General features: G+C 40.7%; 1 long non-coding RNA gene across 3 annotated transcripts in view; it reads right to left on the bottom strand.

Moving 5' to 3' along the window:
- The window catches only part of LOC120312803, a 66,019-nt gene that overhangs the window by 29,946 nt on the left and 15,742 nt on the right, over window positions 1-20,331 (bottom strand). The gene's annotated exons all lie outside the window — the stretch shown is intronic.

Raw genomic sequence — 20,331 nt, 5'->3', positions numbered from 1 at the left:
ATTTATAAAACTGTACAATTTTAAGGTCATGACAGGCTTTAAAAAAACGAATTTTGGTTCACAGATAAATTGAACCTATTCTTGACTTATCTGCAAGTATAAATGTATATTCATTTTTTGTATATGTTCAAAGACATGCATTTTTGGTGCCTGGTTAATGTATTTTGTGCATTATTTTTGCTTTTATGTTTGGATTTTTAATTAATATGATAGATGAGAAAGAGAGAGAGAGAGAAATCATTAGATAGATAGATAGATAGATAGATAGATAGATAGATAGATAGATAGATAGATTATGTACCATTAAGTCATTGTCAACTCTTAGCAACCACATCAATAGATTTTCTCTATAAAGATTAGTTTCTAAACTGGTCTTTCAGGTCTCACAATTGTGCAGTTATCACTTTGCTGCTGGCCATGTTCTTCTCTTTTTTCTACCTTTCTCAGCATTAGAACTTTCTCCAGAGAATTAGATCTTCACATAATGTGTCTAAAATAGAAAAACATGAGTCTAATAATTTGTTCCAGAAGAAATTTGGGTTCATTTTTTCTATGATCCATTTGTTTGTTTTCTTGGCTGTATGTGTCATTCTTAGGAATCTTCTGTATATTTCCTATACTGCTTCTTCAAAATTCATTTAAAAACAGCAAATGCATTGCAACTGGCAATCTGCTAATTTCTTAAGCTTCTGTGAATTTCAGGGATTGTGGGGCAATAGAATTCCCTGTACTGCTCACATTTCAAGTATGGATATTGATGCTTAGTGTTGAGTCCTTGGCGAAAAGCAGACACGAGAAGCAGTTGTAGTTCTCCAGTTTTCTTTTATTCTGTGTTCAGTTTACAGGTGAAGGCTTCTGCTACGCCCAAACGCTCGCAGCCTCTTATATAGGCAACTCCCGGGTCAATGTGTTACTTTTCCCGCGCCAGCACCAGCGCATGCGTACGGCGCTGGCGACAGCCTGTCTGGTCCCGGGCAGCTTGCACCTGCCCGGGACTGCCTGCAAACACCCCGAGCCCATTTGCAAGGCTCGGGACATAACACCCCTTACCCCCGCGCTAAAACTACTATCAACATATAATCATTCTTAATGCAATGTTCTACTCCCCAGTGCTCCTACTGTTTACTGGCTTTTGTTTAGCCAGCAATGTTATGTAATCCTCTAGGTACTTAGGAGATTTCTTTGCTCTCTGTGACCTTCTCAGCTCTGGGTTTCTGACAGGAGTTCCCTGACTGAAGGGAGATGTGAGCCTGTTCTCTCTATTGTGCCCTGGTGTCTTCCAAGGACTGTGCCCCGATGCCTGGCCTGCTTGCTTGCCCACCGGGCTCGTCAGGCCAGGGCTTCTGTCACTTTGTGACCTAGTTGACCTGCCTAGCTGTAGGCCCTCGGGCCTCTTGAAGTGATAGCCACTGCTGGGCGTCTCTGTAGAACCTCCTAGGTCTGTCCAAGACCTGTCAGGAGGCTGTCCATTCCCTAAACCCTGTTCTGTGTCTGGGCTCGTGTGGGTTTCTGTACCTTCCCAAAACTCAGTTGCTCCCTGATTTGGGTTAGAGGCGTTACGGTCGGGACTTGGTTCCTTGACCACCTCCCTGTATGTTTGACCCCCTGTAAGACTTGGGGTAAGGTCAGGCCAACTCTGGGACTTATGTGCCAGCTCTCTTGCGGGGTATGATTTGTTGGGATGCTCCCGGGTATCCTCCCTGACTGGAGTACTGTGCTGTGCAGGTGAATAGTGATTGTACCCCGGGGTGACTCCCTGGCTGGAGTAGGCATGAATGCCTGGTAGTTGGGTAGGCTCGTGGAATTCCTGTTTGGGGCTCTCGCGGAATCCTGGGATGGGCCGTTTGTGGCTCCCTCATTGGAGGTGGGCAGCAGCTCGTGCCCCTCCCTTTGCTCTAAAGGGTCCCCCTCCCCCCCTGGAAAAGGGCCAGGAGTCTCATCTGGAAGATCCCGCCTAGGGCGGAGTTGGTCGATGTGCCGACGCAGGACACGACCGTTGTCCAGGGCTACCTCGTAGGATAGAGGACCTGTGACCCTGGAAATAGAAGCGGGGACCCATGTATGACCAGGCCCGTAATTGCGAGTCCAAACTGGGGCACCCACAAGTAGTTGTCTAGGTGCCCTAGAATGTGAGGAAGATGAAGGCAGTCTGTCCGGGTGCAACCGGTCAAGCTTCGTAGTAAGTTTGCGCCCCCAGAGAAGTTCAGCAGGGCTTCTTCCTGTAGAAGTGGATGGTGTGGTGCGGTAAGAAAGGAGAAAGTCAGCCAACCTGTGATGCCAGTCCCCATAGGTGAGTCTCTTCAAGGCGTCCTTTGTGATGCGGACCATGCGTTCAGCCATACCGTTGGTGGATGGGTGGAAGGGTGCAGACGTGGCATGATGAATCATGTTAGCCTGTAAGAAAGCTTGGAATTCGGAGGAAGTAAATTGAGGGCCGTTGTCAGACACGATGACATCTGGAAGCCCGTGTGCAGCAAAAATCCCCCTCAGTACCTGAATAGTCTTTGCAGCAGTGGTGGATGAGACAGGTACAACCTCAAGCCATTTTGAATGACTGTCAACGAGGACCAAGAAGAACTGGCCCTGAAAGGGCCCAGCGTAGTCAATGTGCACCCTAGACCATGGGGACTGTGTATCTTCCCATCTATGCACAGGAGCTTGGGGCATCTCTGGGCGAGAGCGTTGGCATAGGTGGCATGCATGCACCTTAGCCTCAATGTCCTTATCTAAACCAGGCCACCACAAGTGGCTGCGCGCCAGGGCCTTCATGCGAACAATGCCAGGATGACCCTCGTGGAGGGAATTTAAGGTCCTAGTCCTCATTGAGGCGGGAATGACAACTCTGTTTCCCCAAAGCAGACAACCCTGAGAAGTGGAAAGCTCGTTCCTTTTGGACCAGAAACTCTGAAACTCAGGACTAGGGCAGTGCTCGGGCCATCCAGACAAAACCCAAGAAAGGACACGTGAAAGTGTGTGATCTGTGCCTGTTTCAGCGGCAACATCCCTGGCATTCAGAGGGGACTCGGGCAAGGCTTAAATGGAAAGAATGTTGACAGCTGGTGCAGGGTCAGCTTCTACTACTGGCAGGGGCAGTCTACTGAGGCCATCAGCATGGCCCATCTCTTTCCCAGGCTTGTGGAGTAATGAAAAATCATATGCAGACAGAAAAATAGACCACCTGAGCATTCTAGGGGAAATGATTTGGGGAGTTTGTTTACATGTGGTAAACAGTCCAAGCAGAGGCTTATGGTCAGTGAAGACCGTGAAATGCCTGCCATACAAAAAATCATGGAATTTTTAATTCCAGCAACAACAGCCAGAGCCTCCCTGTCTATCTGAGCGTAATTGCGCTCGGCAGAAGACAGTGTTCTGGAGTAATATGCAACAGGAACCTGAGTTCCATCAGACCTGAGGTGGCTCAGGACGGCTCCTACCCCGTAAGGGGAAGCATCACAAGCGATGCACACAGGAAGGGACTCGTTGAAGTGTGCAAGGACACTGTTAGAAGTGAGTAAGGCCTTGACCTTATTAAAACTAGCCTCGTGTGTTTGTGACCACTGCCACACCGCTTGTTTGTCTAACAGCCTGTGAAGAGGCTCAGCTACGCTAGCTTTATGTGGAAGGAAGGAATTGTAGAAATTCAGGAGGCCAAGGAAGCCCTGATGTTCGGCCTTAGACTTTGGCCTAGGTGCTTCTAAAATGGCAGTTAGTTTGGATTCAGCAGGGTGAATCCCAGCAGCATCAATTTTGAACCTCAGAAATTCAGTAGAAGGCACCCCAATTTTGCATTTGTCTTTTTTGAGCTTGAGGCCTGTTTTCCTGAACCTTAACAGGACAGCCCTTAGCCTTTCAGCTAGAATATGTGTGGAGTCTCCTGCAATTAAGACATCATCAAAGTAGGGGCAAACCCCTGGTATGCCCCGTAGTGTGTTTTCCATTACGCATTGGAAAATCCCAGGAGCGACATTCACTCCGAACTGTAGCCTTTTTACCTTAAAGGCTCCCCTGTGGGTCACGATAGTTTGAGCTATGGCAGCATCATCATCAACAGGCAGCTGTTGATACGCTTGAGCTAGGTCAAGCTTTGCAAAAACGCGCCCCCCCCTTGAGGGAGGCCAGAATATGACTGACCACAGGAACAGGATAGGCATGTTGCTGCAATGCCTTATTAAGAGTGCATTTGTAATCAGCACAAATGCGAATGTCCCCATTTGCCTTTAGAGGCGTGACAATGGGGGTCTCCCAAGGGCTGGAATCAACAGGTTCTAGAATTCCCTGTTGGATCAGTTTGTCTAATTCAGTGTCAATTTTACTCTTTAAAGCAAAAGGGACCCTTCTTGCTTTAATTCTAATGGGAGTGACCGTGGGGTCCAGTTTTAAGGACACAGGGGGTCCCTTGAATGTGCCCAGCTGGGGGCTGAAGACATCTGCAAATTCTTTGCAGACTTCCTGTAGGTCGAGTGTTTGTAAGCTATTGAGCCCCGTGACGTGTATTCCCAAGGCTTCAAACCGAGTCCTATGAGACTCGTTCGTTCACCCCCTACTACTAATAGGTCTAGTGGACCTTCAAAGTTCTTATACTGTACGTTAAGGGTGGCCTCCCCCTTAACACACACTCTCGAATTCTGAAAATCTGTAAGCACAATGTCAGAAGGCCTTAACTTGGCCTGAGTTCCACTGCCGGAACAAATCTTCCTAAAAGTAGGCAAGGAGATGATTGAAAGTGCAGACCCCGTGTCTAGTTCCATGGTTAATGGAACCCCTTGTAGCTTCACCTTGAGTGACAGCTTTTTCTTAATGGGCTTGTGTGTGCCTGTCCTAAGAATGCTTCTTCGCGAAGCACAAAAACCTACCCTATTCTGGCTAGGGACCCTGGTACCTTTCAGGCGCAGTTCTTCCTGAGGTTGTACCTTTCGTCGGCCCAGGCACACAGCTGCAATATGTCCTTGTTTCCCGCACGCGGCACGTCGCGGTGCGGAACTTGCAGTCGGCTCTCCTGTGGCGACCTCCACAGCCGATGCACTTGAGGGAAGCTGAAGAGCTCTCTTTCCGGTTCTCTTCCTTCGTGGGGTGAAGACGGTCGACTTCCTCGTCCGGATTCTCCTCGGAGTTTGCTCGGACTTCTTCTTGGTGCACGGATGCAACATCTGGACTGTTCCTGATCGGCCGCATGTTCTTGATGGTGCCGCCTGCTGCTTCTTCTGCGGTGACTTCTCTCAAGGCATCTTGGAAAGACAAGTCCTCTTTGGCGAAAAGCCTCTGTTGTAGTTCTCGATGCCTTAGCCCGCACACGAATCGATCCCTCAGTCGTTCCTCGAGGTCCTTGAACTGGCAGTGCTTGGCGGCCTTTCTTAATGCGGCGATGTATTCTTTGGCCGATTCTCTGGATCGTTGATCCCTCTGCTCGAAGGTGTGGCGCCATGCGATGACGGACATCTTAGGCTGGAAGTGCTCCTTTAGTAGCTTCTTTAGATCTGCGTAGTTGACAGACTCTAATGGGACAGGTGCTGCGAGGTTCTCCGCGATCTCGAAGGCGTCTTGACTACAGACACACAGCAGAGTGGCAGCCTTCAAACTCTCTTCCCTCACTTGGTTCACCTTGAGGTAGTTTTCCAGCCTGGCTACGTAGGACTCCCACCGCTCTGGATGTGAGACGTCGAACTCCGAAAGCCTTCCAATTTTCACCATCTTCAGGAGACGGGTCTATCAGCCAGCCTACCCCCGAATGCGCACTGGATTGGCGGGCAGCTGCCGAGTCAACTCCGTTCCTCTTCTCAGGACTCACTTGGGTAAGCTTACACCTCTTCCTTTTCAGACGATGTAAGGCGATCCCATCCTCGTTGCCAGTGTTGAGTCCTTGGCGAAAAGCAGACACGAGAAGCAGTTGTAGTTCTCCAGTTTTCTTTTATTCTGTGTTCAGTTTACAGGTGAAGGCTTCTGCTACGCCCAAACGCTCGCAGCCTCTTATATAGGCAACTCCCGGGTCAATGTGTTACTTTTCCCGCGCCAGCACCCGCGCATGCGCACGGCGCTGGCGACAGCCTGTCTGGTCCCGGGCAGCTTGCACCTGCCCGGGACTGCCTGCAAACACCCCGAGCCCATTTGCAAGGCTCGGGACATAACACTTAGGGAGAGAAAATGGCATGCATGAAAAGGAAGCACTCAATGAACACATCGAATCTTGAAGATTTATTATAATCCAAAAGTTAAAATCTCAGGTTAAAAAAAAAGAAGCTAAATGGGGCAAGGATTTTGAAAAAGTGTCTAATAGTGACTGGAGTGTCTGTAGGGTATATCAAAAAAGTCAAGATGTCAGATGGGTTGATGCAATAAAAATTTTACCCATTTTTAAATGTTTATCTTAAACAATACACACAAACAACCAGCTGCCATTTTGACTTTTTCTGACTATACTCCACAGACAACCTGATGATGATTGAGTGCAATTATGGGCTACAGATTGTTCTTGGGAGAGAAAAAATGAACAAAAATAGTGTGAGTGAAGTGGAGTCAACTTCTCATTTTCTTTTCCTTTTAGTATCATAATATTACATCATTATTGGTTTGTTTGGACTGGATTTGGCATTTTTATCCACCTATCAAGTCCTTCCTAAATTATAATTATTCTCAAAAATGTATGCACTTTTGAATCACTAGAGTATTAAACAGGACAAATTGCAAAATAAGTGCCTAAAAAAGAAACCTGGAAAATCTGTCAAGAGGCCACTTAATATGCAAAGTTAAATGAAACCTGAAGAGTTCTGGGATTAGATAAAGTATTTTGCAGGAAACATTGCCTGGAAGGGAGAAATCTGGCAAATTGTTAATAATAATGTGGTTTGGCATGGGTTCCATGAAATCTTCTATCAAATCAGGTAAGTGGGGGCAGAAATTCACAGCTGCAGATTGCCCTTTGGCTAGTCAGTACAAAGAAAGTTGTAGTAACACACATTTGTTTGCTGGAAGAAATGACTATGTGTTAGGTGTGGATTTTCATGCTTACTTTTTTCATGCTTACTCAATTCTCTCTTAACAAGTGGCTCTTAGTTAGATAAGAATTTCCCTCTCCATCTTCCCTTTTATTTGGACAGCACTGTGCTACTGTTGAAACTGCTATTTCTAACAGTTGCTTCTCAAGAACAGTGAATAAATAAGAGTGTCTTTAAACATGCACAATGCCAACAGCATTCCTGAGAGATATACCATTCTCTGAAGGTGCCATGGTTCTCCAATTATAACTAACAATCCAGGTCTACTTTTTTTTTTCCATTTCTTGGATTTATCAACCACCTATTTTCTAGATGCTGCTTCTTCTTATTGGCCATAATTTCTCCATGTGTTAAATGTTTAGCCTATCTAGCTCCTTGCCTTCCAAGAAAGTTAGAACAATTTTAGTCTTAATACAGCTTTGGATAGTGAAGTAAGGATGAGACACAAAGCCTTTTCCCTTCATCTATTCCTAATGCCATCTACAATTTTTGATCTGGTGGAAATGGCATTGCCATAACCTTTGTTGTCTCACTTCTGACCCTATCCTATCTTTACTGGCTCTATTTCAGGTCACTACAATCAACTAACTTCTTCCAAAGAAACAAAGCTGGACAAATTTTACATAGGGTTGCTTGAATTGCATACCAGGAGAGGTTGGACAATATCATTGCTCTTCCCATCAGGAAATGGTCAGCAGGCCTCAAACAAACTGGCAATGTGAAGCAACCCTCAGTTCAGTGCATCTAATTTTATGGCTCAAAATAGGTAAGATGTTGACTGTACTCTGCAATTATTTCTAATGCAGGAACCAGTGCTCAGGGGCACAGCAGACTATAAGTAGTTTATGACATAAATTGTCATCAGAAAATGTTGCTTTCCTATGTTTTTAAAGCCACGTCAGTCTCCATGCTTATGAAAGTGCCCTCAGAGCTTACATTTTGCTTTGGTGAGAGAGGGAGGCATTGCCAGAAAAATGAAATTACCAGTTATCAGAGACAAAATTCCACTGCAGCCTATTCCTTTATTCATTCATTTGCCCGATAGTCTTTGAAGGCGATGAACATTCAGTTCAAACATCACATTATCATAATCAAAGTACAAAAGTTAAGAACAGCGGAGGTTAAAACATGACATTAAATCATAGCTTCCAGAAAAATTAGAAGTTTAATGCTTTTCCTAGATTTTTGCAAGGTAGATAAAGACAGTAAGAGTGAGTTTCAAATTCTGGATGGAGACACTGAAAGGAGCCTTCTTTGATTTGTAGTGGAGTAAAGAAATCAAATATTTGATTTCTCCGAGGTTTTTCAGTGAAAGATAAATTCTGCATTTTTTTTTTTTTTAAGAGCAGAAGTCCTCCAGTATCACTGCTACTGGAAAAAACAACAACAGGAAGAGGAGTTGTTTTCTTAAGTCAGTGACAATATCATGGACTGTCAGGGACAGTGAGATAGGTGGCATATAAAATTAATAAATTAATAAAATAAATAACTCTTCTTTTTGAATCTGATTAAAATGTGGGAAGTCAGGGGAATTGTGGGGAGCTGGAGGAAAGATTACCCAGTAAATGGGAGAGCACTTATATGCTCTCCTTGGCCCAAATTGATAATTTACATCAATGGCAACTCAGGTCATAACACTAAGGGGATTTTGATACAACAACACTTTAAGATAATTTCTAAGACATGTTCTCTTTTATTAAATTGAATCAGAACTGGTAAACAAAAAGAGAATGTCTCTGCCCAACATTTTAATGATTAGTGGAATATGATAAAGCATCCTGCCTGACCATTGCAATAAATCTAAAACAAATCCAACTCAACCCATATCAGCACCTACTACATTGTTAGACTTCCACAGTTCCTAGCTTCACTGTTCATTTGGACTGGACAATTAAAGAGCAGTTTCAGATAGATGACTAATCTTGCCAAAGAACAAGATGCAGGCAAGCTATCTACTATTAAAACTAGAGAATTTCTTCAGAAGTTTAAGATAAAATATTGAATTTAAAATAAAATTATTGAAAACCTTCAAGATACCATGAGATACCTTCATGGAAGTTTGAAATCTGAAAATCTGAATAAACATTGTTGTTTGTTTGTTTATTTGTTTATTTATTAAGATATATGCCACCCATATAATTGTTGAGTAACTCTAGCTTTAATCAGGCTTCATACAAACTACGATCAGAAAAAAACCGACATCTTGAAAGAAAGTTTTATAAGTTGTGATCAGTATTCCCAGAGCCACTTGGAGTCCCCAAACCTATTTTTGTGACTTCTCCCCAACTCTCTTTGAAAGTGATGATATAGTTCCCCACTATTCCAATGGTAGGAAAACATTAACAAGGTAATGTAAAACTACATTTAAAAAAATCATTCCTCTCCCATAACTGCTCCCACACATTTGAATGGCATTACCTGCTTTACATTACACTTCTAGCCACTTCAATTTCATTCCTCCACCTCCAAATACTAGGCTGTGATAATAGTTTTCTAAATAGGAATAGTAGCTGATAGGAGCAAAAAAAAAAAAAAAAAAGCTACAAAACAACAAGCCATAGTGACAAGAACTTTTGAAGTTTTTTGAACTGTAGATCATATGATAAAATCTGATGTCCTTCATCTCCACCACCGTTCCCAAGAAACTCTGGGTCTGATTTATTTACTCTGAGGCAAATGGGGAGTAAACTTCTTTCTTCTCAGTTTTCAGATTTGCCCTGGTAGATCATGCTCTGATAATATTGTAGAAGTGTTTCTACCATGGGTGCTTCACTTTGCAAGAGGATAAAGAAAAAAAAAGAGGAAGGATGTTCAAACCCAGCAATTGCTCAGTCTGAAAAAAAATAATAATCATACAAGCCAATGGTTTTCGTAAAACTTCTAGTATACACCTAACATTGAAGCAAAAGGCATCTTTCACGTCCTGGTCAGTTAGAAAAGAAAGGGAGGAGTTGGTTTTTATTTTGCAATTGTCAAAGTGTCTTAACAAAAGATTATGAGATGATGATGAGAGAAGCCCCTAAAATGATGAGAAATCCCATAGTTTATTTCCAAATGGGCCAGCTGCCTGATTGCTAAACTTGGCTGTGACAGAACTTATCCGTATCTGCCACCAGCAATATGCAAACATATTATAAGATTCCATATAGCAGGAGACAGGTTTGACATTTACTTGGCAGCTGGCTTCTCCTGAAGAATGCTTGTTTGAACTTGACATGTGGGACAGAAGAGTTCCTTTGCTTTCATAATTTGGCATGTAATTAAAATCACTAGTCTCAGCATATCCCTTTGGGGATTTTTTTTTCTGGTATTGTTCAAGTATTGGATTATCTGAGTCATCATAAAAGAAGGATCTGGTATGAAAAGAGAATAAGCTGGGGGCATAGTGAAGGGCCAGAACCAAAATGTGCAGCAGGCTAAGCTCTTTTGCAGTGGATTGTGGGAAAATTGTCCCTTGAAGGTATGGAAAATTGAAAAAACAAAACAAAAATATAGGGAGCAAATTTAGTGATTTTTTTTAAAAAAAGGTTATATTTAGAAAACATATCCTAGGGAAAGTTTTTTCAACAGGTGAGCATAAATGGTGAGATAGAAACAAATGTTTCCCCAAGAATGCTTCGAGGCATTGGTTTGATTGTATAATTGTCCTGCCTCCTCCATGGAATTTTCCAGGAATCATTGTGTCTTCTTTCTGATCCTTGTATGTTTTTCTGCTATGTCCTCCATCTTTTTTCTTACCAGAAACATCAATCTGCTAATGGAAAGTAGCAACTATGGTGCATTGGAAGATCTGCAAGAAATATCATTTGCCTGAAGCAAGAACTAGTGGGATCATAAAACAGAGAAAGTCATAGAAAATGATAAAGTTAAACTGCTCTGGGACTTCAGAATTCAAACAGATAAGCACCTGCAACATAACACCCCAGACTTAGAAACTGTCAATAAGAAAGACAAAAAGTCTGGATAATGGATGTGGCAGTGCCTGGAGACAGCAGGATAGAAGAGAAAGAACTGGAGAAGATAACAAAATACAAAGACCTACAAATAGAAATAGAAAGACTGTGGCAAAGGCAAGCAAGGGTAGTACCAATAATAATAGGTGCCTTGGGTGCAATCCCAAAACAACTGGAGCACCACTTGAACACCATTGGCATTGACAAATTCATCATTACTCAATTGCAAAAGGCAACCTTACTAGGAACTGCTTCCATCCTGCGACGATATCTGTAATACCATCAAACATCCATATCTGCCTAACCCAGGTCCTTGGTAAGGACTCAATAGGTAGACAAAAATGCCAAATCCAGTCTGAACATCTGGCTGACTGTGCAATGATCAATAATAATAATAATAATAATAATAATAATAATAATAATAATAATAATAATAATAAAAAGTTGGAAGAGACCTTGGAGGTCATCTACTCCAACACCCTGCTCAGGCAGGAAACCCTATACCATTTAAGACAAATGGCTGTCCAATCTCTTCTTAAAGACTTCCAGTTGTGGAGCATTCACATCTTCTGGAAGCAACTTGTTCCACTGATTAATTGTTCTAACTGTCAGGAAATTTCTCCTTAGTTCTAGGTTGCTTCTCTCTTTGGTAGCTTGACTCCCTCTTCTTTGTAGCAACCCCTGAGATATTAGAACACTGCTATCATGTCACCCCTCATCCTTCTCTTCATAAAATGCATGGTTGTAAGATATCTTTTAATTAGTAGTATCACAAGATATCCATGTAGATGTAGCCAAAACGAATGAAAAACAAGGAATGGCATTAACATGTATAGTTACCTGGTATGATAAAATCAACCAGCAAATAAATCAGCGTTATAGCATGAACCCAGGCCTCTTGGCTTATACACAATAAGATCCTGCATGCAAGACCTATATCTACACCTGCTTCATTCTATTAAATACTAGATAGAGGCAGCTGCAGCTGTATGTGTGACCACTGCCATGCATATCAAACCAATGATATCAAAAGGAGATCCTCATCCTTTTCTGCCTTACAAAGCCCAATTCCATATTTTTCCACTGATGCCTACAAGGAAAAGACTTTATTTACTTTAAGCAATAAAGCTACCACCACACCTTCATTATTTCTCTTCTTCCCTTTGGCAATGTCTGATTCCTTTACTGATAAAGGCAGATTGCATCTTTCCATCTTTTCCTGTCAACATATCTGGGTGTTACTCTGTGTGATATATCACTGCACAAACTTTTCCATCTTATATTTAAGATTCAATTGATCCCAATCCCATGGCTTTCAGTAACTTCTTGAGAACATTTTTCCCTCTTGGACCAAAGCATTGGATCAGCCTATCCTCAACTGCAGTTTGGCATGTTTTATCATGGATTATGGGATATTGTGGCAGTTTTGGGTGATGGGATCTCTATTTTTTTATGTTTTTAACTACATGTAAGCCATCCCAAGTACCTATACTGTATATGAGTTGAGTAGCTATGTAAATCAATTAAATTAATTAAATGAATAAATATTTAAGTCAGAGATTTGATGATGAAGAGGTAAATATGCAGAAATAGAAAGGTTAGTATAAAAGATAGATTATAATATTCTTAGTTCACAGACTAGATCAAAATATCACTTTAAAGTGTATTTTTCTAAAAGATTAGTTGAGAAATAATAATAATAAAGTTGGAAGGGACCTTGGAGGTCATCTAGTCCAACCTCCTGCTCAGGCAGGAAACCCTATACCATTTCAGACAAATGGCTGTCCAGTCTCTTCTTAAAAACTTCCAGTGTTGGAGCATTCACCGCTTCTGGAGGCAGGTTGTTCCACTGATTAATTGTTCTACCTGTCAGGAAGTTTCTCCTTAGGTCTAGGTTGCTTCTCTCCTTGATTAGTTTCCATCCATTGCTTCTTGTCCTGCCTTCAGGTGCTTTGAAAAATAGCTTGACTCCCTCTTCTTTGTGGCAGCCCCTGAGATATTGGAACACTGCTATCATGTCCCCCTCGGCCTTCTCTCCGTTAAACTAGACATACCCAGTTCCAGCAACCGTTCCTTATATGTTTTAGCCTCCAGTCCCCTAATCATCTTTGTTGCTCTTCTCTGCACTCTTTCTAGAGTCTCAACATCTTTTTTACATCGTGGTGACCAAAACTGGATGCAGTATTCCAAGTGTGGCCTTACCAAGGCATTGTAAACTGCTATTAACACGTGATCTTGATTCTATCTCTTTGTTAATGCAGCCCAGCACTGTGTTGGCTTTTTTCACAGCTGCAGCACACTGCTGGCTCATATTTAAGTGATTGTCCACTAGGACTCTGAGATCCCTCTCAAATTTTAAGAAAAAATGTGTGTGTTTTGTTTTTTTTAAAAAATGGCTGGCTACTTGTATTTAAGAAATTTATTAAATGTATTTTTTCAAAAGAAAATTAAATTAAATCCAGAAATGTAACAAAAGTTATAATTTGTTGGCTATAATCTCTCACCTTAGACATGGAAGCCAACTGGATGACCTTGGTCCAGTCACTCTCTCTTAGCCCAACCCACTTCATACAGGGTTGTTGTTGTGGGCAAAGTAAGAAGAGAAAGGAATATTAAGTATGTTCCCCACCTTGAATTATTTATAAAAATAATAAAGACAGGATAAAAAATCTAAAGGAAATAGTTACATTATATTATACTGTATGCAAGAAAAAAAATAGATTAATACAGAACAATTTTTGGAGAGACTATTATTATTCTACACTCACATTTTTACCAGGGACTTTTATAATATCTTTCCTACCTGGAAATGGGTAAAAAAGATGTTGAGACTCTAGAAAGAGTGCAGAGAAGAGCAACAGAGATGATTAAGGGACTGAAGGCTAAAATGTATAGGGAATGGTTGCTGGAATTGGATATGTCTAATTTAATGAAGAGAAGGACAAGGAGTGGCATGATAGCAGTGATCCAATATTTCAGGGGTTGCTACAAAGAAAAGGGAGTCAAGCTATTCTCCAAAATACCTGAGGGCAGGACAAGAAGCAATAGATGAAAACTAACCAAAGAGAGAAACAACCTAGAACTAAGGAGAAATTTGCTGGCAGTTAGAACAATTAATTAGTGGAACAACCTGCCTCCAGAAGCTGTGAATGGTCCAACACTGGAAGTTTTTAAAAAGAGGCTGAACAGCCATTTGTCTGAAATGGTATAGGGTTTCCTGCTTGAGCAGGGGGTTGGACTAGATGACCTCCAAGGTCTCTTCCAACTCTGTTATTCTGTTAAATAAGACTCCCTGGTTTAAAGAGATATTTTGATATTTCATATGAAGGAAGAATATTATAATTATATAATAAAGGTCTGATTGTATATTAGTGCAGAAAGAGGGTTTGGTTCTTTATTTGCTTGATTTGCAAAGTTAATTCCTTAGTAGGAATCCCTAATTCTGAATATGACATTCTGTGAGTCATTCCAATCCATTTGAAAATGTAAGAATCTGTAGGAAATGAAGGGAAAGTTCATGTACATCATGATGTTTTCATGAGATCCTCACAACTTATACTCGGTGTAGAAAGCATATGGATGAGCTTGGTGGAACTGAAGGATCATTATGGATCACAACCAAAAGATGCTCTGACCTAAGTTTGTTGCATCAGCAGCATTTCTGTGGCCATTTTTTTCTATTTTAAAAAGAGCACCATGGAAATGAGATTTAAAAAATCAACAGCAGGTTTGATATTGCAGGATGTGGTTAAAGGTGTGTCCAGAGTCTGAAAAGATTGAGGATTACTGGCCTAATCCTATTAAGATTACTCTACACATAGACACATATGCATATGCTCAATTTACTACTCATACTTTTGCACAAAGCAAAGCTTAATTTTTCCCAGGCTGTGTGCTTTATATGTTGGGACCTGTCTCTTGAATTCTCCTTACATTCCTGCCTTTTTTTATTACTATTATTGGCACTTCTGCCTGAGTATCAGGAGGAAGCTAACCCCCCAGGGATTTGCAAGTGCCAGATTAATTATAGGATATACATCTCAGAAACCCTAAGGGAGGTTTTCTTGCAGAGACGTTGCCCAAATCTTGATTTGGATGGCAAGCACCTTGAAGCAGCTTCTTTTCTTGCGCAGTCTAGTCAGTTAAGTAGAAATGGTGAATGGTATGATCAGAGAACATACCATTTTCCATTTGACAACCTAGCAAGCCTAATAAGATTGCTTTTCTAAAGATAATATCACAGGTAGTAATATTGATGGTGGTGGAGAAAGAGTGGGAAACGAAGGAAGTGGACCCTTGCAAATATGTTGATCAGGATTAAATAATATTTGTTATGCCAAATTTACACAATTGGAGCCTTCAAGAAGAGTAGTGCTGACCAAAATTTTTGAAAGTTGTGGTCCCACTAGTTTGGAAGGCATGGAACTTCCAAAGGCAACAGTGAAATTAGATAGATAGGTAGGTAGGTAGGTAGGGAGGGAGAGGGAGGGAGGGAGGGGGAGGGAGGGAGGGAGGGAGGGAGAGAGAGAGAGAGAGAGAGAGAGAGAGAGAGAGAGAGAGAGAGAGAGAGAGAGAGAGGGAGAGAGAGAGGCAGGCAGGCAGGCAGGCAGATATGAGATCAAGATTTCCTGATTGCTACAGCTGGTTTCAAAACATAGTTCTCCTCTTCAAAATCAGCAGCCTGAAAGAAAAATTTGTAGAATCCCACAGAGGGGTTCTTTCAATTCAACCTATGGTATCAGTTTCAATCAAGTGGAATGGTCCATTGCTTCTTTGATCAGATAGATAGATAACCTTTTATTGTCATTTTTACTGTAGGCACATTGACACAATAAAATCAGCACAAATCAAATATTAAAAATCAGTTCTGAAGTGTAAGCATGGATTCCAGAAATTAATCTTAAACCATTCACTGCTTCTTTAGAGTGACTTCTTATTCATTATCCACACACATAATTAAAAGGTAGTTTAAAAAGAGAGATAAAGAACTACTTTCTATATAGTTATAAAGATGTACAATTAGAAATAATCATAATTAACATAGAAATATACCTTCATATAATAAAGCTTGTTACAAACTGACCTGTATGCCTGCTCAGTGTATAAATTAGGAAATCCTCTTATAGCCTTCCAACTATGGTATGAATATGCCCCAGTAACTGTTTTTATATGATATATATTTATAATATTGTTTTCATGGATCCCCAGACCATAGCTGAGGCATCTTAGTTATTTTTAGCTTTTCCCAGTGTTAATATTATGAATAATAATAATAATAATAATAATAAAGACCAAGCCTTAAGGACAAATGCATATAAAGTCAAAATTGAGAAGACAGCAACAGACAGTAAGTGCCGCCTATGCAAAGAAGCTGAAGAAACAGTGGACCACCTGGTAAGCTGTTGCAAGAAGATTGCACAGACTGACTACAAGCAGCGGCATGACAAAGTAGCAACAATGGTGCATTGGAAGATCTGCAAAAAATATCATTTGCCTGTAAGCAAAAATTGGTGGGATCATAAAATAGAGAAAGTCATAGAAAATGATAAAAGTAAACTGCTCTGGGACTTCAGAATTCAAACAGACAAGCACCTGCAGCATAACACCCCAGACTTAACAATTGTCGATAAGAAAGACAAAAAATTCTGGATAGTGGACGTGACAGTGCCTGGAGACAGCAGAATAGACGAGAAAGAACTGGAGAAGATAACAAAATACAAAGACCTACAACTAGAAATAGAAAGACTGTGGCAAAAGCAAGCAAGGGTAGTACCAATAGTGATAGGCTCCTTGGGTGCAATCCCAAAATAACTGGAGCACCATTTGAACACCATTGGCATTGACAAATTCGCTATTAGTCAATTGCAAAAGGCAGCCTTACTAGGAACTGCTTCCATCCTGCGACAATACCTGTAATACCATCAAACATCCACATCTGCCTATCCCAGTCCTGGGTAAGGACTCAATAGGTAGACAAAATGCCAAATCCAGTCTGAACATCTGGCTGACTGTGCGATGATCCATAATAATAATAGGGAAGGGACCTTTGAGGTCTTCTCATCCAACTCCCTGCTCAGGCAGGAAATTCTATATTTGTTCATGTTTCCTGTTTTTGACTGCTTTTTTTCTGTAAATTTGAAGAATTTTGTGAGAAGGAAAAAATAAAAAAATAAAAAAAACCTTTTAGGACATTATTTGAAAGAACACAATTGTTGAAAGTGAAAGGAAGCAATGTAAAGTTGATTTATCTGATCAAGGTTAAAATAGATATGTTGTTATTTCTGGTAACCTTTAGTGGACTTTTGCTGATCAGAGCTGAAATAACAAGGTTTACGGATTTATTTCTAGATAAGACATGGGATATAAGATTTGAGAAAAAGAGATCATCTTGATTTTATGAAGAGGCGAAAAGATACTAATTTTTTTATACTTGTGATGAAGGGGGGAGTCGTGTCTTTATATATTTGTTTTCTTTTTAATTACTGTATTCTTATTTTTTTCTTTATTTTCTATTGTCTACACTTGCTATTCCTTTATTTAATATTCTTATTTTATTTCTTTATTTTCTTTAGTTTGTATTTTTATAACTGTAAATGTAATTTTTAATAAAATTACAATAAATGGGTTTAGTGTTCTTTTGAAAGAGTGTCTGTAGTATATAGAAAGCTGGGAAAATTGGGGGGGGGAGCTGTATTAATGTACAGAGGGTTGGTCTGTTTAGTCCGGTGGGGGGGAGAGGGTTTCAGAGAGTACTGTCATCCATTCCATCAAAGCCCAGAGTGTGAGCACATATTGGAAGGAAATGCAGGATGTTGTCATCTTGTTTGGACAGAGCTCAGAGAACTGACGGCTCCAAGTACGGACCCAGAAGCCACATACTAAAAGGAACAATGGGCCCATTTGTAGGAGTGAATAGACAGGGCTACTATTTTTTAGTTCTTTACAGGAGTAAAACAGGCTTACCCAAATTGCTTCCAAATAATACTCTTCAGTTATGAAGTACACCATTCAGAGTCTCTCTGTGAGGGAGACGGTTGGTTTCAAAATTTGATAAAGTTATGTAATGTGAACTAAAATTCATACACCTTATCACATTACATAATGTTATTTTTTAGTTTGTACATACTCATGACAAAGGAATAGAAAAAAAGTAAAATAAAAATGGTAGAGTCCATTTATTGGAATCAATAAATGTTTGCAACAAGTACAGGTAATCCTCAATTTATGACCACAATTCAGCCCAACATTTCTGTTGCTAAGTGAGACAGTTGTTAAATAAATTTCCCCCATTTTACAACCTTTTTTACCATAGTTGTTAAGTGAATCACTGAAGCTGTTAAATTATTAATGCAGTTGTTAAGTGAATCTGGCTTCTCCATTGACTTTCCTACCAGAAGGTCACAAAAGGGGATCACATGACCTCAGCCCACTGCAACCATCATAAATATGAGCCAGTTGCCAGGCATCTGAATTTTGATCAGGTGACCATGGGGGTGCTGCAACTGTTGTAAGTTATAAGTCACTTTTTGCAGTGCCGTTGTAATGTATCTGTCATTATCTTTATAATTATAGCCGATAGCTGAAGCTTCTTTTCTGTTTTGGCAACTTTTAGCAGTACCTTATGTATTGCTGTCCAGAAGAAAAATGGAATGCAGACTTTTCACCTTCTTGAAAAACTTCAAATGAATGACTTGTTAAGCAGGTTTTGCTTGTCATGGGAAAGGACAGTATGCAGAAGTAAGAACAATATCAACTGTCAAGGAACATCACTGCATTTCTTTCAAATGGGGCATTTCATGGGCATGTGCAAAGCTGGAAGGGATGATTCACTTCAACTATGTTCCAAGCAGAGTCCATTTGTAAAGCAATGCAGTCTTCACTTTGAATGCATGTATCAAAGTTGTTGTCTTGCTTTCCTTCATGTCTTTGTGTAAGCCCAGTAACCAGAAGACCTTTCTGTGCATGATGATTGTGCTTCTATTGAAATGCACAGAGGATCACAGAATTAGAAGCCAACTCAAAAGTAATTTGACCAACTCTCTGCCAATATAGGAAACCTGATATTATAACCTAGGGATGACATGATAGCAGTTTTCCAATATCTCAGGGGTTGCCACAAAGAAGAGGGAGTCAAGTTATTCTCCAAAGCACCTGAAGGCAAGATAAGAAGCAATGGATGAAAACTAATTAAAGAGAGAAGCAACCTAGAACTAAGGAGAAATTTCCTGACAGTTAGAACAATTAATCAGTGGAACCACTTGCCTCCAGAAATTGTGAATGCTCCAACAATGGAGGTTTTTAAAAGAGATTGGACAACCATTTACCTATATAAGGCTTTCTGCCTGGACTAGAAGACCTCCAAGGTCCTTTCCAATATAATCATCATCATCATCATCATCATTATTCTCTTGACAACTGGCTATCCAGCCTTTGTTTAAAATGCCAATGAAAGGAATCTACCATTTATTAAAATAGCTATTCATTCATTCATTCATTTGCTTGTTTGTTCATTCATAAAATGCCTATGGCTAGCTACCTTATATATAATAATCCTAAGCAGCTCACAACAAAATAAATAAAAATAACAAGTCAATCATATTATACATGCATGGAACAGCATGCTCCCCATAGAACCCCATCAGTTTTATATCCATTGACTCCTCCCCATCTTTGTTCACTGCTTGGGGGAAGATCTTTATCACCTTCCAGAAATCTAAAAAGGTAGGAGTCTTCTGAAGACTTTCTAAGATAGGGGATAGTTAGAGAGAAGGCTTTCCTCTGAGGTCCCAGTAACTTATTTATAACATTTGTATATTGCCCATCTTAAAACCAAATTCTGGGCTGCTTACAACCCAAGTATAAAGGCAATCTGTACAACTTAAAAAAAGCAAGAAAAGCAAAACAAAAAAAAAATAGAAAAACTTGGTGCTGCAGCCACAGATTCATGATATAATTCCTTTTGTTCTCATTCTTCTCTGAATTCACCCTTTCCCAGGGACTGGGGATGAACTAGGTCTTATGCAGTGGTGGGATTCAAATATGTGAACAACTGGTTCTCTGTGTGGATGCTGCTTCCTGAAGTCCATTCTGGGCCTGGGCAACAAAAAATTAGCTACCGATTCTGCCAAAGTGGTGTGTGAACTGGCTGAATCCCACCACTGGTTTTATGTGCTCTCTGAAAGATTGAAAGGGCAAGGTCTTCCCTGACTTCGATGGGGAGGATATTCCATAGGGCAAGATTGCAATGGAAATGGCACATTTCTAAGTATCTACTAGGTGGCAACATTTAAGGAAAGAGGCTTGCAGTACAATTGACACATACCCCCAGAATCAGGATCATCTGGTTCTGGTGCAACGTACGGCTTTAAAGATGAAAACTAGCACCTTGA

This window comes from Crotalus tigris, unplaced genomic scaffold (genome assembly GCF_016545835.1).
Source record: "Crotalus tigris isolate CLP2741 ecotype Arizona unplaced genomic scaffold, ASM1654583v1 scf7180000018544.1747854, whole genome shotgun sequence".
Lineage (NCBI taxonomy): Eukaryota > Metazoa > Chordata > Lepidosauria > Squamata > Viperidae > Crotalus > Crotalus tigris.
This window is presented reverse-complemented; position numbering and strand designations above follow the sequence as displayed.